Consider the following 18,757-nt stretch of genomic DNA (forward strand, 5'->3'; position numbering starts at 1 on the left):
TCATATCATACCTATCAAATCCTAAAGTTTAGGATCATTTGGTATCATGGGGAATTGGAATATATCTCAACCTTTCGCCACCACAGCCATTGAGCTCACCTCAGGTCAAGACATTCATCAGGACCATACCTTGACGACGATGGCTTCATGCCAAGATGAACTCCTGCACAAGTTATCGGAGATGGAGAACTCTCTGGGCCAGCTATTGGAAATCAAGAAATCTGTAACCGCACTTTCTACTCAGCAAACCCAAGTGGTCGATTTGAAGAAATCAATGATGGAGAGCTTCGCTTACTACGCCGCAATCGACCCGAAACAACAGCGTTTGACAACAGCCCCAACCATGAGGCCATTATTATTTACCCAAACTTGACCATGGACAGGGAGCCAGCATTAATGGCGGCAAATCAGGAGGAAGCTAGATGTGTATATTTATGTTTCTGGTGATGAGGGTGCATACACTAATGCAATCTATGAGGTGAAATTCAAACACGAAGCGCCAGTAGTTGTTGAACTTGTTGCCAAGTTCTATGAGGGTAGGGATTATTGCTTTGAGGTTGTATGAATTTTCAACCGCTCCAAATTATACTACTGTAAACGGGATGGTGGATATATTATCGACACCAGCACTAGGGCAATATCTTCCTCTCTTCCTCCTACCTTAGTGACAAGACCTAACCCGAACTCCCCTTGGAATCCTTGCCAAATCCTGCTACCCTTCCGACACCCATAGGATGCCGGGCCCATTTACTAAAACAAAAGGTAGAGAAGCATAAGGGTCAAGACTTCTACCGAAATTTCAGCAAAGTCTCCCCTAAAAAACGAACATTACCAAAATTTACACCTGCAATAAAAGCACAAATAAAGTTCCCAAGTGCCAACACACACAATTTAAAGCGTACACAGTTTACAAATAGCCTCTGGCCACAAAACAAACCCTACATGGGTGTATTCGGAGCATACTACGAATTTAGTTAGTTTGCAAGTAAAAAACATACGAAAAGTCACGAAACAAAAATCCTACTGTGACGACAGTTGTGTGGAGAAGGAGATTCTGGTCTTGCCTGTAAGTCTCTTCAAGTCACAGCCTAGGGGGAGGGGGGGCAAAACCATAAAATATGTGAGTGGACAAAAAAAATTAGATTTAAACATAAATAAAACAACAAACTAACCCCCGCCCTTTTTTTTAATATAAAAACAATAGCCCGAGCCATGCATGTAAAACCCTTTTTAACGCATGGCTGATTTAAAAACCTGTTTGATCTCAAAAACCCCTTTTATACAAATAATGCACGCACATTCATAGCTATGTACCAGGGAAAACAATCCAATAAGGACATGTTTGATAGGCCTCACTGGACTGGACTATGTTAATTAGCACTTAAAACCCATGTTTGGTGAAAGGAGGGACTAACTTAAATGAGACTAAATAGCCCAACAGTACAAAAAATGCCTCACTCGCTCGTGCAATCTAGCGAGCCTGAAACTTGGTTCTCAAAATAGCGAGCTCGCTAAACATAACACGCGAGTCCGAGCCAACGCCTCTCTCTCTCTCTCTCGTTTCCTTCAACATCGAATCTGCTCTTCTTCGAAGTTGTGCTCAGGCAAGTTTTTTTTATCTCTTCCTTCACATATCTCCCTTCACTCTGTCTGCAAAACCCTGTAGCTCTCCACTCTCATTCTCTTCCAATTCCCTTTCGTCTTTAACTTAGAAAATGAAAACGGAGATGCTTTAGAAGATGCGTAGTTCGATAGCAGCAGTGGGTCTTCTTCTCAAGGCAGTCTCCAACAAGAACAACGCTTGTTATCCATTTTACTGCAGCAGTGGGCCTTAGAAGATGTCTTTCAGCTGCTTTCGTTGATCGGAGCCGAGCGCGGCCATCATTCTGGTAATGGGCAAAGAAGAAGAAAGGGATCAATAAGATCCCAATTGTGTTCTGGGCATTTTGGTGTTTTTTAATTTTAATTTTGTGGTGTGGTAATTGGTTTGTGAAAAGTTGTGGTGTGGGGCTAATTGGGTTTATTCTGTTTTTCTCTTTGGAAATTTGGAAAGAAAGACAGAGCGAGAGAGAGAGCAAGGCAGAGATGGGAAAGAAAGGCAGAGCGAGAGAGAGAGAGAGAGAGAGAGAGAGAGGAAGGAAGAGGAAAGAAGAGAGAATGGGTTTTTTTTTTTCTTTTGTATTTTTTTTTTAATTTAATAATTTATATAATTTTTTTTGAGTGCTGCTAAATGAACCCTAAAATTAACTGAGTACACCCTATGATCTAAGTGCACCCTAATATTTAAATTAAAATGTAAAATTAACTAAGTACACTCTATTTAACTACCAAAAATACCCATAGTACACCCTAATACACTCTATCTTGCCAAAAAAAAAAAAAACCAACAACATTCATCGATCTCCCTATGAGCCCTTTTTCTCCATGCTTTGATTCTCAAAAATTTTAACTGTACAATCTGGACAATATTGTTCCTTTTGATATATCCTAAATCTAACTAATGATACAAAAACGTTCTCATAATTTTTTATTTATTTAATGAATCCAATATCTAAAACCAAAAAACAACTCTGATTGCCTTCTTAGTCAGGGGTTGACAAGGTTAGGCTATCTGTAGTCTCTGTCTTTTTTTCAATGAAATCTTTGATTCATGACCACCCAAAAAAAAAAAAAACTGATTGCCTTGCTTGCTGATATAAGCCCCAATATGATTGGTGTGGCTACTTTTGAGGAGGGAAATTGGAGAAAACAAGTTTTTACAAGGAGCTTCAAATATTTTAGGGAATTTTCTGAATTGAAAGATGAGAAAAATGAAAAAATTATAAGTTTGGAGAAGAAGAGTGATTGAAAGGAGAAGAGGCTCTGCTAGGCTTGGTTTTGAGAGATAAAAGAGTTCGGCTGTCCAAATGCTAAGATGGAGAAGAAGAGAAGTGTAGGGAAAAATATGTGGTGTCATGTTTTAGATGGTTTTTAAAAAGTGCTGCTAAACGAACCCTAAAATTAACTGAGTACACCCTATGATCTAAGTACACCCTAAAAATATGTGGTGTCATGTTTCACAATTCAAGATATCCTTTTTAGTCATTTTATATTATGGTAAATTAGTAATCCAAAAAATACTTTGATAGTAGGGTGTACTTAGTTAATTTTAGGGTTCATTTAGCAGCACTCTTTTTTTTTACACATCAGCCCCAATTAAATATCCCTAATTAAATATAAATATTTTTCAAGTCAAAATCCCCAATTAAATTTAAATATTACAAGAATTATTTTTTAGTCCGACACAACACCAAACATAGGTCTTCACTATTTTTACAATTCAGCTTCTTAGTCCGACAAAATACCAAACGTAGGTCAGTACTTAATCCAACTTAGGCCAATCCGAGCTAATCCAAGACAGTCCCAGGACTTAGTCCAATCCATGACGGTGCGCCGTACCAAACGACCCCTAAGGGGATTGTTTTACTAGACCACATGACAAAATCCTCAATTTGCATGTGGCTAAGAAATGAACAATCCAATTGTAACACCCCGACCCTAATTTAATTATCCATTCATCTATTTAATTAAATTTAAATATGAATTTACAATTTTGCCCTCAGGGTAGGGGTAATTTGGTCGCTTTTTAATTCGGAAGGATTTTATAGAAGTGACTGGTATTTTTACGTAGATCATACTAGGATGAGTTTGTAGACACGTAGTTTACTCGAATCGGAGTTGTAACAAAAAAAAATGATCAAAATACACTCAGTGGCATAATCGTAATTTTCTCGAAATGGTTTTAATAAAATTCAGAAAACCTACATCTCTCTCTCTCTCTCTCTCTCTCTCTCCCCTCCCGCACTTAGAACCCCCCCCCCCCCCCCCCTCTCCTCCCCTTGATTTTTCTGTTCAGCCGTACGGCTCTTTCAGACGCAGCCACTGCCACAGTCCACCACCGGAGCTAGGACCAGTCCCAAAACGACCGGCCAAACTCTGCCGTCCTACCCAACCCTTCTGCCGCCCTGATCCGCCAGCGATGTTGCCCAAAAATGTCAAAAACAGGCCTAATTTTTTGGGAGCTCGTTCGGGTGATTCCGACGACCAAATTTTGCGAACTTGGTATCTTTTCTCATCCTTTCAATGTGTTTTAGCTGCTGATTGTGGTATTTATGAGAAATTTCTGTGTTTTGAAGAAGCATACCTCACTCGTCGGATTCCGTTGCCGAAATCGCCAGAAACGGCGATCAAAAAACAGAGATATTTCCTCTAGTTCTAGTCGCTTCACGGCTCGAAATGGGGTCTGGAAATTAAGTGGGTCGGTGTAGAGGAGGTGGAGAGGAGTGTTTTGCAAGTTACAACGTCAAGTTTAGTGGCCGGATTGTGTCGGAATTGCCGTCGAAACCGGCGGTGCCGTGCCGGAGAGAAAGAGAGAGGAGAGAGAGTTGGGAGGGAGAGAGAGAGAGAGAGAGAGAGTGCGTGAGGAAGAGAGAGAGAAACCAGATTTTTAAAACCCAACTTCAACAAATTTATGGTGTGCTACTGCACTTCAGTTGACCATAACTTCTTCATTAAAACTCCGATTTAGGCCCACTACGTGTCTACGAACTCATGAGAGCGAGCTCTACGCAATGGCACAACTCAATTCCCCACAATCCTTTCCAAATTAAAAGTGACCAATTTACCCTTACCCTTAAGGGTAAAAATGTAATTTCTCAGTATTATTATTATTATTTTAATTTATAATTATTTTAGATCGGGATGTTACACCTAGCCTCTAAACCAACATCAACTCTCGTGTCTGCGTCTGGCAAACTTTACTATCTTGCAATTTCATGGTCCTACCCATGGTCCAACAAACCAATTCTAGAGCCCTCCTTCAAGAGGTACGATCCTGATGAGAACGTCTAGGAGTAAATGTCTTCTTTTCTATTTTATAATAACTATCACACCTCTATGGAGATAACTGATTATGCCGTTTCTTATGGGGTTATTTTTTTTAGTTGTTATGTCGTGATGGAAGTGATGTCGATGTCGTTGCTTTCATGAGAGTAGAAACCAATGGCATCAAGTGAAATTTTATGCTTCTCATTATTATGATCCTTTCCCAGAGAGTAGAAACCATAGTCAAGTTTCTGTTGATTATGCTCATTTCCTAGGGAGGGCCGCGGTTGTAGGCAAAACTATCTATGCTTGGAACTTATAACATTCTCCTTTAGGATGGACAAATGTGACAACGGTGGTATTGCATATTCCCTAAGTTAACTGTTTATATTGCAAGGCTTGGAGATTGCTCGTACATCATTGCAGTTTTATGAATTTCAAACATACTATTTGGTTCATTTGGGAAATCAAGAATTTTTCCATGTCAAGGCCGCTCATAGCAATGCAATTCTCGAGGTTCAATATCTTTGTATCACCATGTTTCAAATTGTTGCTGGAGAAGGAGGAAGAGCTATGATCAAGACCATACATTCTTCTATTCATTCTGTGGATATTAAGAACTCTGAATGGTTCAATCTTGTTTTTTGCTTCACGCCTGAGTGCAGAGATTATGAACCTATAGAAGATGTAAGAGTGTGACTAGTATGAATCATCCAAAACAAGAAGAAACTAGTCATATGAGAATTTGTCTAAAAAAGCTTTCAGATAGCTTGAAGGAATAGCCTCCAGCAATTATGGGCAAGTCTGCACCTCGTTCTTGTATTAGGAAATGTGAAAATATGAAAATTCAAAAGCCTTTAGATAGCCACCAGCTAGAAGAAAAAATTTCCTATAGTTTAGTTTAGGTCTTTTTTTTTATTTTTTATTTTAGAATCATCAATAAAATGGTTACCGCAACTTAATATTAGGGAAATTGGCGGCTTTACCCCTGGCTCACCTAATTTATTCACTAATATCCTTATTTTGAAACTCAATCACAAATGCCCCTTATAAAAACTCCCTATTGACAGCCTATTACCCATCTTTCACTTTTGTTTAGTCATTCTGAGCTCTCTGAAATCCTCTTTCATAATTTCTCGATCTCACTCACTCAACCCTCATCTCCTCTCCTCTCTCTCTCTCACTCGCACCCACATCGGCGACAATCACTGTCACCTCCTCAGAAACCCTAACCCACATCGGCGACAACGACCTTTCCACCTCCATCTCTCACTCTCTGTCACCTCTTTCGACCTCTATACCTAGAGATGGTGTCTCAGGTAGCCAATTTTCTCCTACACATTTGGGTTTTCTTCTCCTTATTTCAATTTCATATATGGGTTTGGATTTTTGGTGCTTGATGTGAGTTCAAGTCCCTCCAAGTCAAATTTGGGTGAGATTGTACAGCAATTTGTTGAAACATAATTGTGGGTTGAATTTAAAATTTTACTCTCTCTGTTTACAATTAATATTTTCAGCTTGTGTAGAGAATGTTATTTCAGTGGGATTATACAAGAACTTTTTGAACCAAAATTTTGGGATTGTGCAACAAATATTTCTCAATTTTTCTTAAGGAATATTATGCTTGAAGCTTGTCCAATCTACAATGATTTTGAAGATTTTATTTTGCTTATTGAATTTGATTACTAAGTTAGGTTTTTATTTTGACAAAAAACAATTGAAGAAACACAGTTATTTGGTTCAATGGTCTCTTGGTTCAATGATATGAATTTGTTTGTTCTATTTTGGGATGTGATTTTTGAATGAACTACATAGATTGATTATGTCTTGAGGTGGAGGATATCTCCAAAAGTGACTGTGGAGTTTGTAAGTTTTATAAGAGTGCCAATATTTTAACATAAGTTTGATACTGTAAAGTTGGCATATGTTGGATCTTGGTTTTCTCTATTTTTTGTAATTCAATCTTGGATGTTTTTGGTGCAGTTTATAGTCCTCAAGGTTGGAATCATGCCAAGGTTGTGTTGGTCCGTGAAAAGGGTTCTTGGAAAACTTGAAGGTTTGTTGACAGCTCTTGCATTTATCCAGTTCCATTGTCTTGCTCTTCTTCTTCTTTGAGACTGTGCTTCTTTAACTGTTTGAACAATGCAAAGTGCACTATTGATGATTTCCTGATTTGTATTTTATTCGCCTGCCAAGACACATATTCACTTCACCCATGTTTATAATAACTTATATTGCAATTTAGTAGTACGAAATCGTGTGCATGAATGTGAACTTTAATTTTGCAATGGTACTATCTTGTGAAAGTTTGCTATATGAAGAATTGGGTCATTTGGAAAAGTCAACAATCTGTATGAAGATAGGATTCTTGAAGGTAGTCCTTCACTGGAGAAACCATAGATAGATTTCTCATAAGTACATATAACTCCAAGCTCAGCTCTTAAATGATGTATATCATAATTTTTTATTTCTTTCTTCTATTAAAAAATGTATGTCATACTGTAGTTTTACATTTATCCACTCTATTTGTTGTAGTTCATGTAAGTGTATGTTTATGATACTTGTAGTGCCTGTAAATATGTCTGAACTTGTTTTGGTATTGGTTTTTGAATTTGTTTTGGTATTGGTTTTTGTTATAAATTTTGGAATTGGTTTCTGTTTTGAAATTGGTTTCAGTTGTGATTGAATGTTATGTTTTTGCTTCCATTTTGATTGAATGATTTGCTTCTAATATGCATTTTTGATCCATTTTATACATATGGCAGCGTTCTCTTGGGGAGGAAATTGCTAACTTTCAGCTTAAATTCGGTTCTAAGAGGAGATGTCGTTGAATTTTGCTAATGTGTTAAAATTCCAGACCAAGAGGAGATGTAAATTTTTTATTTTTTGCCACTTTCTTATGTATATCTTAAGATGTAATGAGATAACATTGTTTGTTCATCAATTTATGAAAGTCAAGTTAGAAGGAAATTTGTCCCACAAGATTGGTCTCTAGTGATTCAAAATCCTAACTCTTAAGTCTTGAGATAATTGACTTTTTTTTTTCATGACAGTTAGACCTAGATTTTTGGCTTCTAGAAGATTGTTGTCATTGAGAACCTTCATCAATTTGGATTTGGGAAAACATTCCATTTAGTTGCAAGAAGTGTATTGTAGTTATAAGGAAAAAAAAAACATGTAATTGAGGGACTACTTGTGTATCTGACAGACCATTTAATTATTTAGTCCTCATGGAATGAAATTGAGTTCAATTTACTTGAGAAATTTCAATCTTGAATCTTTTGTTTTTATATATTCACAAGTGTATGCAATGGAAAAATACTTTTATTCAATTATACATTGAAGAGAGCACATTATATACCTTATGTGTATATATAACTCATTCTTCTTGCCTTTGTGGATGGCAATGGGTCGAATCGGGGGTGGGTATGCCCTTCCCATCCCTATCCCTGTGAAGCTTTTTTTCACCATCCCCACCCCTGTGAAGCTTTTTTCCCCCATCCCCACCTTTATACCCTCAATACAGACTTGAAAAAAATAGGATATACGAGGGCAATATAGTAGCAATAAACACCCTCAATACAGACTTGAAAAAAAAAGGATATACGAGGGCAATACAGTAGCAATACACATGCAATAAAGGGCTATACAATGGCAATACACAAACTCCATACTTCCCCTATAAATTTATTCCAACACTGACTTGAAAAAAAGAAAGATATGAGGGGCAATACAGTAGCAATACACGAGCAATAAAAGGTTATACAATGGCAATACACAAGCAATAAAAGACTATATAATGGCAATACACAAACTTCATACTCCCCCTATAAATTTATTCCAACAGACTTTAAAAAAAAAAAGGATATACTGAGGCAATACACAAGCAATAAAGGGCTATACATGTGCAATACATATGCAATACATATCTGTCATGGCATTTGCCAATGAAATCACTGATTTGGTTACATTTGTATTTTTCTTCTTTGCAAGGGGAAAGATAAAACCATGGAAACTAGAGATTGACAAATTTCCTTCTAACTTGACTTTCATAAATTGATGAACTAACTATGTTATCTCATTACATCTTAAGATATACATAAGAAAGTGGCAAAAAAACAAAAAATTTACATCTCCTCTTAGTCGGGAATTTTAACACATTTTATATCTATCAACAAAATTCGACGACATCTCCTCTTGGTACCGAATTTAAGCTGAAAGTTATAGTAATTTCCTCCCCAAGAGGATGCTGCCACTTGAATCAAGACAATCTTCCATCTGTATAAAACGGATCAAAAATGCATATTAGAAGCAAATCATTCAATCACAATGGAAACAAAAACATAAACATTCAATCACAACTAAAACCAATTTCAAAATAAAAACCAATTCCAAAATTCATAACAGAAACCAATACCAAAACAGATTCAAAAACCAATACCAAAACAGATTCAAAAACCAATACCAAAACAAGTTCAGACATATTTACAGGCACTACAAGTCTCATACACATACATTTACAAGCACTACAACAAATAGAGTGGATAAATGTAAAACTATAGTATGATATACATTTTTTAATAGAAGAAAGAAAAAAAAAATTATGATATACATCATTTAAGAGCTGAGCTTGAAGTTTGTTGAGTTATATATACGTTTGAGAAATCTATCTGTAGTTTCTCCAGTGAAGGACTACCTTCAAGAATCCTATCTTCATACAGATTGTTGGCTTTTCTAAATGACCCAATTCTTCATATAGCAAACTTTCACAAGATAGTACCATTGTAAAATTAAAGTTCACATTCATGCACATGATTTCGTACTACTAAATTGCAATATAAGTTATTATAAACATGGGTGAAGTGAATATGTGTCTTGGCAGGCGAATAAAAATACAAATCAGGAAATCATCAATAGTGCATTTGGCATTGTTCAAACAGTTAAAGAAGCATAGTCTCAGAGAAGAAGTAAAGCAAGATAATGGAACTAGATAAATGCAAGAGCTATCAACAAACCTTAAGTTTTCCAAGAACCCTTTTCACAGCACCAACACAACCTTGGCATGATACCAACCTTGAGGACTGTAGACTGCACCAAAAACAGATCTAAGATTGAAGTACGAAAAATAGAGAAAAACAAGATCCAACATATGCCAACTTTACAATATCAAACTTATGTTAAAATATTGGCATTCTCATAAAACTTACAAACTCCACAATCACTTTTGGAGATACCCTCCACCTCAAGACATAATCAATTTATGTGGTTCATTCAAAAATCACATCCCAAAACAGAACAAAACAAATTCAGATCATTGAACCAAATAACTATGTTTCTTCAATTGTTTTTTGTAAGAATAAAAACCTAACTCAGTAATCAAATTCAATAAGCAAAATAAAATCTTCAAAATCATTGTAGATTGGACAAGTTTCAAGCATAATATTCCTTAAGACAAACTGAGAAATATTTGTTGCACAATCCCAAAATTTTGGTTCAAAAAGTTCTTGTATAATCCCACTGAAATAACATTCTCTACACAAGCTGAAAATATTAATTGTAAACAGAGAGAGTAAAATTTTAAATTCAACCCACAATTATGTTTCAACAAATTTATGTACAATCTCACCCAAATTTGACTTGGAGGGACTTGAACTCACATCAAGCACCAAAAATCCAAACCCATATATGAAATTGAAATAAGGAGAAGAAAACCCAAATGTGTAGGAGAAAATTGGCTACCTGAGACGCCATCTCTAGGTATAGAGGTCGAAAGAGGTGACAAAGAGTGAGAGATGGAGGTGGAAAGGTCGTTGTCGCTGATGTGGGTTAGGGTTTCTGAGGAGGTGATAGTGATTGTCGCCGATGTGGGTGCGAGAGAGAGAGAGAGAAGAGAGGAGAGGAGGTCTGAGTGAGTGAGATTGAGAAATTGTGAAAGAGGATTTCAGAGAGCTCAGAACGGCTAAACAAAAGTGAAAGATGGGTAATAGGCTGTCAATAGAGAGTTTTTATAGGGGCATTTGTGATTGGGTTTCATAATAAGGATATTAGTGAATAAATTAGGTGAGCCAGGGGTAAAGCCGCCAATTTCCCTTAATATTATGCACAAATTAAATAGTTCTTATTTGGTTTGTTTTATGATTGTAACTACTTTTCTCTCCCACATATTTTTTATAAAATAAAAAATAAAAAATTAATGAGACTAATCTTTACTACAAACATAAAAAAAGTAAATGACCCTATCATATATTTAGAATATTTAAAAATGTTTGACTAAAGTGCCAAAAATTACATTAAGCTCAAATGATAAGAATTTATAAAAGATGATGGAAAATTCTTTGAGACCTCCTCAAAACCAATTGCATGTGAAATTATATTTTTGTGCTAATTAGTGAGAGGGTGCTTACTTCAGGAACTTAATCATGAGGACAGTGATCAGCTGGACTAATTGTAAATTCTATCATGTCTTTCAATCTCAAATACTAACCTTGATCAAACATTGTGAATAAGGATCTTCTTCTCCTACTAGGTTCTTTATCTCTATCTCTGGGGTGAGTTTTCTATTATGAGTGAGTATTTGCCGATAGGGAAGGGACCTTATTTATAAGCATTTGTTCCAATACCTTACCCATCAAGGAGTACTCGAACAAATCTTTTTTGCTTAGGAATAGGATGTTTTAATCCTTATAGAATTAGGAATTCTTAAGAAACTCCTGTTGAGGCCCAAAAAAGTCACAGGAAGCCTAAAGCCCTATATAACATATAATGTTGGTCATGCATCAATCCAATCTATATTTTAGGAATTAATTTATTAAATAAATATAGAAATAGTGTACATGCCATGCTAAACCAATAATACATTTTTCCTATGCCAATCACTTACCAAGCTCACATGAACCCAAGTCATGTGGTTTACGGGGCTTGCACGAGGGATTGTGGTGTGGAAGGTTACGGAGGTCCACAAGGCCCACGTAAGCTCTTGGATAATGGAGACTTTGGGCTAGCTACTTGGGAGCACCAAAGTCCAAGCCCATTACTTGGAGTTCTCCAATGTGGGTGAGAAAATGAGATATTCTTCAAGCACTCCCTATTACCCATTGGAAACAAGCCAATTCCGACACTTCCTTTTACCCATAGGAAATAGTCATTTTCCAATGCCTAGCTTTATCTGTTGGAAATAAAAATGTCCCAATGTTCCCTTTTACCTATTGGAAATAGACTAGCTCCAATACTTCCTTTTATCTATTGGAAATTAAAGAGAGCCTTCACCTTCTATAAATTGGGAGGCATTGCCCAAACAAAACCAACCCATCTTGGTTGCTGCAAGCCTCTCAGCAACCATGAGAACTCACTTTTCTTCAGTTGCTGCAAGCATTCCAGCAACCATCACAGTCATTCCTAAGCCATCAACCTCCATCATTTGGCTGCTGCAAGCATCCCAAAAACCATCGACTAACATCTCTTGGTTGCTCAAGCACCCCAGTAACCATCAAACCACCTTTCTTCGGCTGCTGCAAGCATTCCAGCTGCCATCCCAGCCATTCCTTAGCTACCACAACCATTTCTTCTACTTTCTCATCTTTGAAATCCTTCATCTTCCCTATAAAGCCTCACCAAGCATAACTCCAAGCTTTTTCTTCCTCCTCATACCCTTCCAAGCTAAAAAACACCATAGCCTTCAAGCCTCAAACTTTTCCTCCCATCCTCCTTCTCTTGAAACTCTTAAATCCATAAAGCCTCACCAAACATAACTCCAAGCTTTTCCTTCTTTCCAAGCTGTAAACACCACAGCCTTCAAACCTCAAACTTTTCCTCCCATCCTCATTCTCTTGAAACTCTTAAATCCCCATAGCCATAGCCACAAACAACAAATTATCAACACCCAACCTCAAGCATATCCAACACCAAGCCAAACACAAGCATTCTCATTTGCTAAACGTGTGGGTCTTTAGCTCTCATGCCAAGCTCACATAATCTCAGTTCAACATCAGCAAGTCATCTTCAACCATCCAAAGCATGACCAAGCAATGGTTAAGCTGCTAGAAATCTACTCAAGCCACCCATCCTTTATCTCTCTCTCTCTCTCTCTCTCTCTCTCTCTCTCTCTCTCAATCAAAAAGCTCCATCCCAAATCTGAAACACACATCCTCTCAGGCAAAGTTGAAACCATAGTCATTACTCTTTTGGTAAGAAAACGCAGACATCGCAAACTCTTCGTCTAGTCACCGAAAACACCCAAAATCTCAAGTCTTAATCCTTTCTTTATACTCATTTTCTCTTAGCTCCTATGCCACAAGCCTTTCATGCCAAGCCTAGTAGTATCTTAATTCACTAAAGCAAACTCTCATGCCAAGCCTGTGCAACATCAATGCACCATCTCCAATTCTTCGTCTAGCTGTCGGAAACATCAACACAAAACATGCAGCTACTGGAAGAAGAACGAAGTACTCCCCTGAGACTTGCTTCTCCCTCGGGATGCTTTGGACTTAGTTCTTTCTAACTCAGAAAAAGGGGCAATGAAGGCTTGATTCATCACTCTATGGTAGTCCAAGAATCAACAAACTCAGACGACCCGTCCAACGGAAAAAAACCTCAACAACTCCTATCTCAATGTAAATGCACTATTTGATTGAGTATCCTACTTGTATTAGGATTCATACTTCCTGATCAATTAAAGCTCCTCCAAACCATATATGATTAGAAGACCACAATTTAGACTAAGACACGGATATGTCTTACAGTCTCCCACTTGGTCAAATAATCACTAAGGAAAACTCATATTGATCACTTTAAGGCCTTGTGAAAGTATATCCAAATAAAATTCCCACTAAGCCACTGTCAATGAAGAAACATTATAACAGACTATTGAAACTTATTGATCATATAGTTATCAAAGTCTTTATAATCACACATAAAACTCTTCAACACCACATAAGGGATCAAGATTAAAACTGTAGAATGTAGATGACCTTATTGAAAATGCTTTAAACAAAGGTCATCTAATTCCTTTGTCCCTGTAAATGACTACCAAGGTCTCAAATTGCATAACCAAAATAGCAAATTGTCATGAATGCAATCCTCTCATGGCTACCTTAAATGCATGCTATGCCACCCACATATATTCAAGTAATCACATGTGCATATAAACTAGATTGCATAAATATACTATATTTGAATCCTTAAACTGAAAATCATCCAAATTAAAACACCACTGTATGAATTTTAATAGAAAATAGCAAAACTAGTTAAAACTACCAAAACTTGATAAAAACTCCCATTGTTTTAGTCATCCAAATGAACTGTCAATCCCATGCTAATCACATGTCTGTGAAAAACAGCATTTGGTAACCCCTTAGTAAGTGGATCTGCAACTATTTCATTTGTGCCAATGTGCTCCAACACAGTATGCCCATCTTTAATCTTTTCTTTGACAGCAAAGAATTTAACTTCCAAAATTCTTGATGCCTTGGTTCTTTTATTCCCTATTGCAAAAAGTATTGTTGCACTGTTATCATTCCAAAGCTGTATAGGTCATTGAATTGATTCAACTACACCCAAACTAGTGATAAAGTTCTTTAACCACATAGCTTGAGTGGTTGCTTCATAACAAGCCAGAAATTCTGCCAACATAGTCGATGCAACTGTGAGTGGCTGCTTGTTACTTTTCCATGATATTGCCACTTCAGCAAATAGGAAAACATATCCTGATGTAGATTTCAAGTCATCTTTGCAACCTACAAAATCTGCATCAGCATAACCTTCTACTTCTAGTCTGTCACTCCTTTTGTAAACCAACTTATAGTCCTTTAATCTTTGCAAATATCTCATGACCCTTTTTCCAGCAATCCAATGTGCTTGTCCAGGATTTGACTGAAATCTTCCCAATACACTTACTGAAAAGGCAATATCAGGTCTGGTGCATACTTGTGCATACATGAGACTCCCCACTAATGATGCATAAGGTTTATCTGCCATCTCACGCTTTCCTAGATCAGTCTTTGGTGCTTGATCAGTACTAAATTTATCTCCCTTCAAAATAGGCACATCTGACCTTGCACAGCCTTTGCATGTTAAACCTTTTGAGTATCTTTTCTATATAAGTCTTTTGTGATAGTCCCAACAAACCTCTCTTTCTATTTATGCTAATTCCGATTCCCAAAATATATGAGGCTACTCCCAAATCTGTCATGTCGAAATGTTTAGCTAGGAATGCCTTGCAATCATGTAACATGGACATGTTGGTGCCAATTAGCAGAATGTCATCTATATAAAGAATCAGAATTATGAAGTGACTCCCACTCATCTTAATGTAAATGCACTCATCTAAAACATTCTCTGTAAAACCATATAGTTCAACAACCTCGTTGAATCTTATATACCACTGTCTAGATGCTTGTTTGAGACCATAGATTGATTTACACAACTTGCAAACCAGATTTTCTCCCTTCTCTTGAATGAAACCTTCTGGTTGTTGCATATAAATTTCTTCTTCCAAGTTTCCATTCAAGGATGCAGTCTTAACATCCATTTGATGCAAGTGTAAATCAAAATGAGCTACTAGAGCCATCATCACTCGAAAGGAGTCTTTTGTTGAGACAGGTGAATAGGTCTCATTGAAATCAGTTCCTTCTTTCTGTGTGAACCCCTTAGCCACCAATCTAGCCTTATATCTATCTATTTGCCCCTTTGAATTTCTCTTGGTTTTGAACACCCACTTGCAGCCAATTGGTTTGCACCCTTGTGGTAAAGGCACAAACTCCCAAACTCCATCCTTTTCCATGGAACCTAATTCTGATTTCATAGCAGCCACCAATTTTCATTTTTGTCACTAATCATTGCTTGCTTGAAATTCATAGGATCCTCAATGTCATTCACATCATGCTCTAAGTCTTGAAAGTAAACATAATAATCATCATGTAAAGCACGTTTCTTTGGTCTTTCTGACCTTCTTAGTCCTACATTTGTCTGATTATTAGTGTCTTCTTGTGTTTGAACTGCATCTTGATTTTCAGGTAGTAAAACTTGATTTTCGTGAGTTTCTTCTTTAGTTACCATAGTGTCTGTACCAGTTTGCCCTTCTTGGTTGTTTTAATTGCCATTCAAGTCAAAACTTGGTAAAACCAAAATGTCAATTTGCATTGTTTCCCCAATTTCTGCAATACCTTCATCAAACTCAAAATTTTCATCTTCGATTGTCTCACTTTCAGATTCTATAAACACTGCCCTCTGAGTTTCTACAAATCTAGTAGTGTTTTTAGGACAATAAAATCTGTATCCTTTAGTTCTATCTAGATATCCTATGAAATAACCACTTACAATTCTCGAATCCAGCTTTTTTTCCATAGGGTTATACAACTTTGCCTTTGCCTTGTAGCCCCATATTTTCAAATGTTTCAAGCTTGGTTTTCTCTTATTCCAAACTTCATAAGGGATATTGTTGATACTCTTGGTTGGTACTTGATTGAGTATGTAATTTGTTGTTTTCAAAGCTTCTCCCCACAGAAAAATTGGTAAGCTTGTGCAACACATCATGCTTCTTATCATATCCTTTAGAGTTCTATTTCTCCTCTCTGCAATTCCATTTTGCTGTGGAGTCCTTGGATTAGTGTATTGAGCAATGATTCCTTCTTGCTGTAGAAACCTTTGCAAAAGGACCAGGATTCCTCCCAGTTTCATCGAACCTCCCATAGAACTCCCCTCCTCTATCAGACCTTACAACTTTGATCTTTAGGTCTAGTTGGTTTTCCACTTCAGCTTTTTAAAATTTGAACATGTCCAAAGCACTGGACTTTTCTTTTATCAGAAAAACATGTCCAAAACTCGAGTAGTCAATTGTAAAAGTGATGAAGTAGTTAAACCCTTCATAAGTTGGAGTTGGGAATGGTCCACATATGTCTGTATGGATTAATTACAATACACTTTGACTTCCTACGACACCTTTCTTTCTTAGGTTGGTCAATGTTCCCTTTGTACATTTTGTACATATATCATCTGCATTATCAAGATTCAAAGGTGGTAGAACTAATTCTTTGCATAGTGTACCGATTCTTTCCTTCAAAATATTTCCAAGTCTCTTATGCCATAGTTTAAATGATAATTCTTTGCATGGTTTGGATTGAACTGAGTTGATTTGTATAGTTTCTTTGCAGTTTAATCGAAACATACCATCCACAATACTTGCTTTTCCAATTAAACTTTTATTTCTGAAAATAGAACAACCAAAATCATCAAAGTTCAAAGTGAACTTTGACTTTACAAGCCTAGTAACTGAGATGAGATTCTTCCACATTGAGGGAACATAAACCACATCTTCTAAATCAAAAACAAAACCAGAATCTAGTTCAATCCTAACTACTCCAATTGCCTACGAACACCTTCACTTCATCCTTGCTTGGCAGCCTCCTCTTTATGAACCCCTTTAGTTTTCTGTTTGTCCAACCATTTCTTATACCTTATGCATCCCTTTTTCATATGTCCAGTTTTCTTACAGAAGAAGCATTTCAATCCTACTAGTTTTAGAGCTTTTGGATTGTTATTATCCTTTTCCTTTTCTTTCTCTTTTCCAGCAGCAGTGCCTTTGTTCCTATATTCCTTATTTTGCTTTGACTGCACCAGATTCACCATTTTTGCACCTCTTTCTCTTATTATATTGCGTTCCTGTTGAACACATATGGTGATAAGATCATTCAGTGTCTAGCTTTCCTTTTGAGCAATGTTGGTATCTTTGAGAGACTTAAACTCCTTAGGTAGTGAATTCAAAGTAAGATGAACCATCATATCTTCATCTACATTCATTTCCAAATCCTGGAACTTAGTTCCAATGTCAATCAGATTCATGATATGAACTCTCACACATCCTTGTCCATCATATCTCATATTAATCAACTGATTTAGTAAGGTACTTTTGACAACTTTCTCAGACTCCTTGAATCTCTGTGCAATAGCTTCATAGTATTGTTTAGCATTCTCAAATTTGCGAATGATCCATTGACCTTTGCATAATCAGCATAGTCATACGATTAGCCTTTTCCCACTTGGCATATTTGGTTTTCACTGTTGAAGAAGCATCTACAGCTAGTTCTTGAATAGGTTCTTCTCTAAGCACATAATCATAATCAAGAAAACCTAAAGAAATCTCCAGATCTTGCTTCCATTTTTGGTAATTCGATCCAGTCAGTGTTTCAATGGATTGATAGTTTGAAGGATTCATTGTAAACATATAACAATTAATAAATAACTATCCCCATTAAACTTTACTTAAACGTTATCAATTCACACTTGTGGGTTGTGATTTGAACATGTTCCTAAATACTGGATTTTGAGTTTGAACAAACTTCCTGCACACCTAGAACTTCTCATCTGTGCATTGAGAAGTCTTCTTATTAGTTTGTTCAGTCCCTTCATCCATATGTTACCACAAATCTGTTATCAGTTTGTTTACTTACTATCTGTGGATAGAAGTAATCACAAAAGGCTACCAGTTGTGATGCAAGTATAGATCAATCTTTCGATTGAAAATTACTCTTGCAATAATTAAGTAGTTGTGGCTTACTTAATTTAAGAAATAATAATTCACAGTCTTTGATCAATAGCCTTTCAAGCATGATCGAGCAAATATTCTTGATGCCCTTGATCATACCTTATCACATAAGATATGCAATTTGTTAAAGTCTACATGCTTCATGCTAATGATCAAAATTTTATTTTAATAGCAGTCTTTTATAAATCTGTAGGTTAGATTAGAGAATAAGACCTCCTGCTCTGATACCACATGTAAGTTCTATCATGTCTTTGAATCTCAAATACTAACCTTGATCAGACATTGTGAATAAGGATCTTCTTCTCCTACTCGACTCTTTATCTCTATCTTTGGATGGGGTGAGTTTTCTGTTATGAG

General features: G+C 36.6%; 1 pseudogene; it reads right to left on the reverse strand.

Annotated features, from left to right (window-relative positions):
- Positions 1-17,241: 17,241 nt before the first annotated feature.
- On the reverse strand, positions 17,242-17,736 carry LOC148297542 (uncharacterized; annotated as a pseudogene).
- Between the last annotated feature and the right edge of the window lie 1,021 nt (positions 17,737-18,757).

This window comes from Prunus avium, chromosome 1 (assembly GCF_965620075.1).
Source record: "Prunus avium chromosome 1, drPruAviu1.hap1.1, whole genome shotgun sequence".
In the NCBI taxonomy this organism is placed as follows: domain Eukaryota; kingdom Viridiplantae; phylum Streptophyta; class Magnoliopsida; order Rosales; family Rosaceae; genus Prunus; species Prunus avium.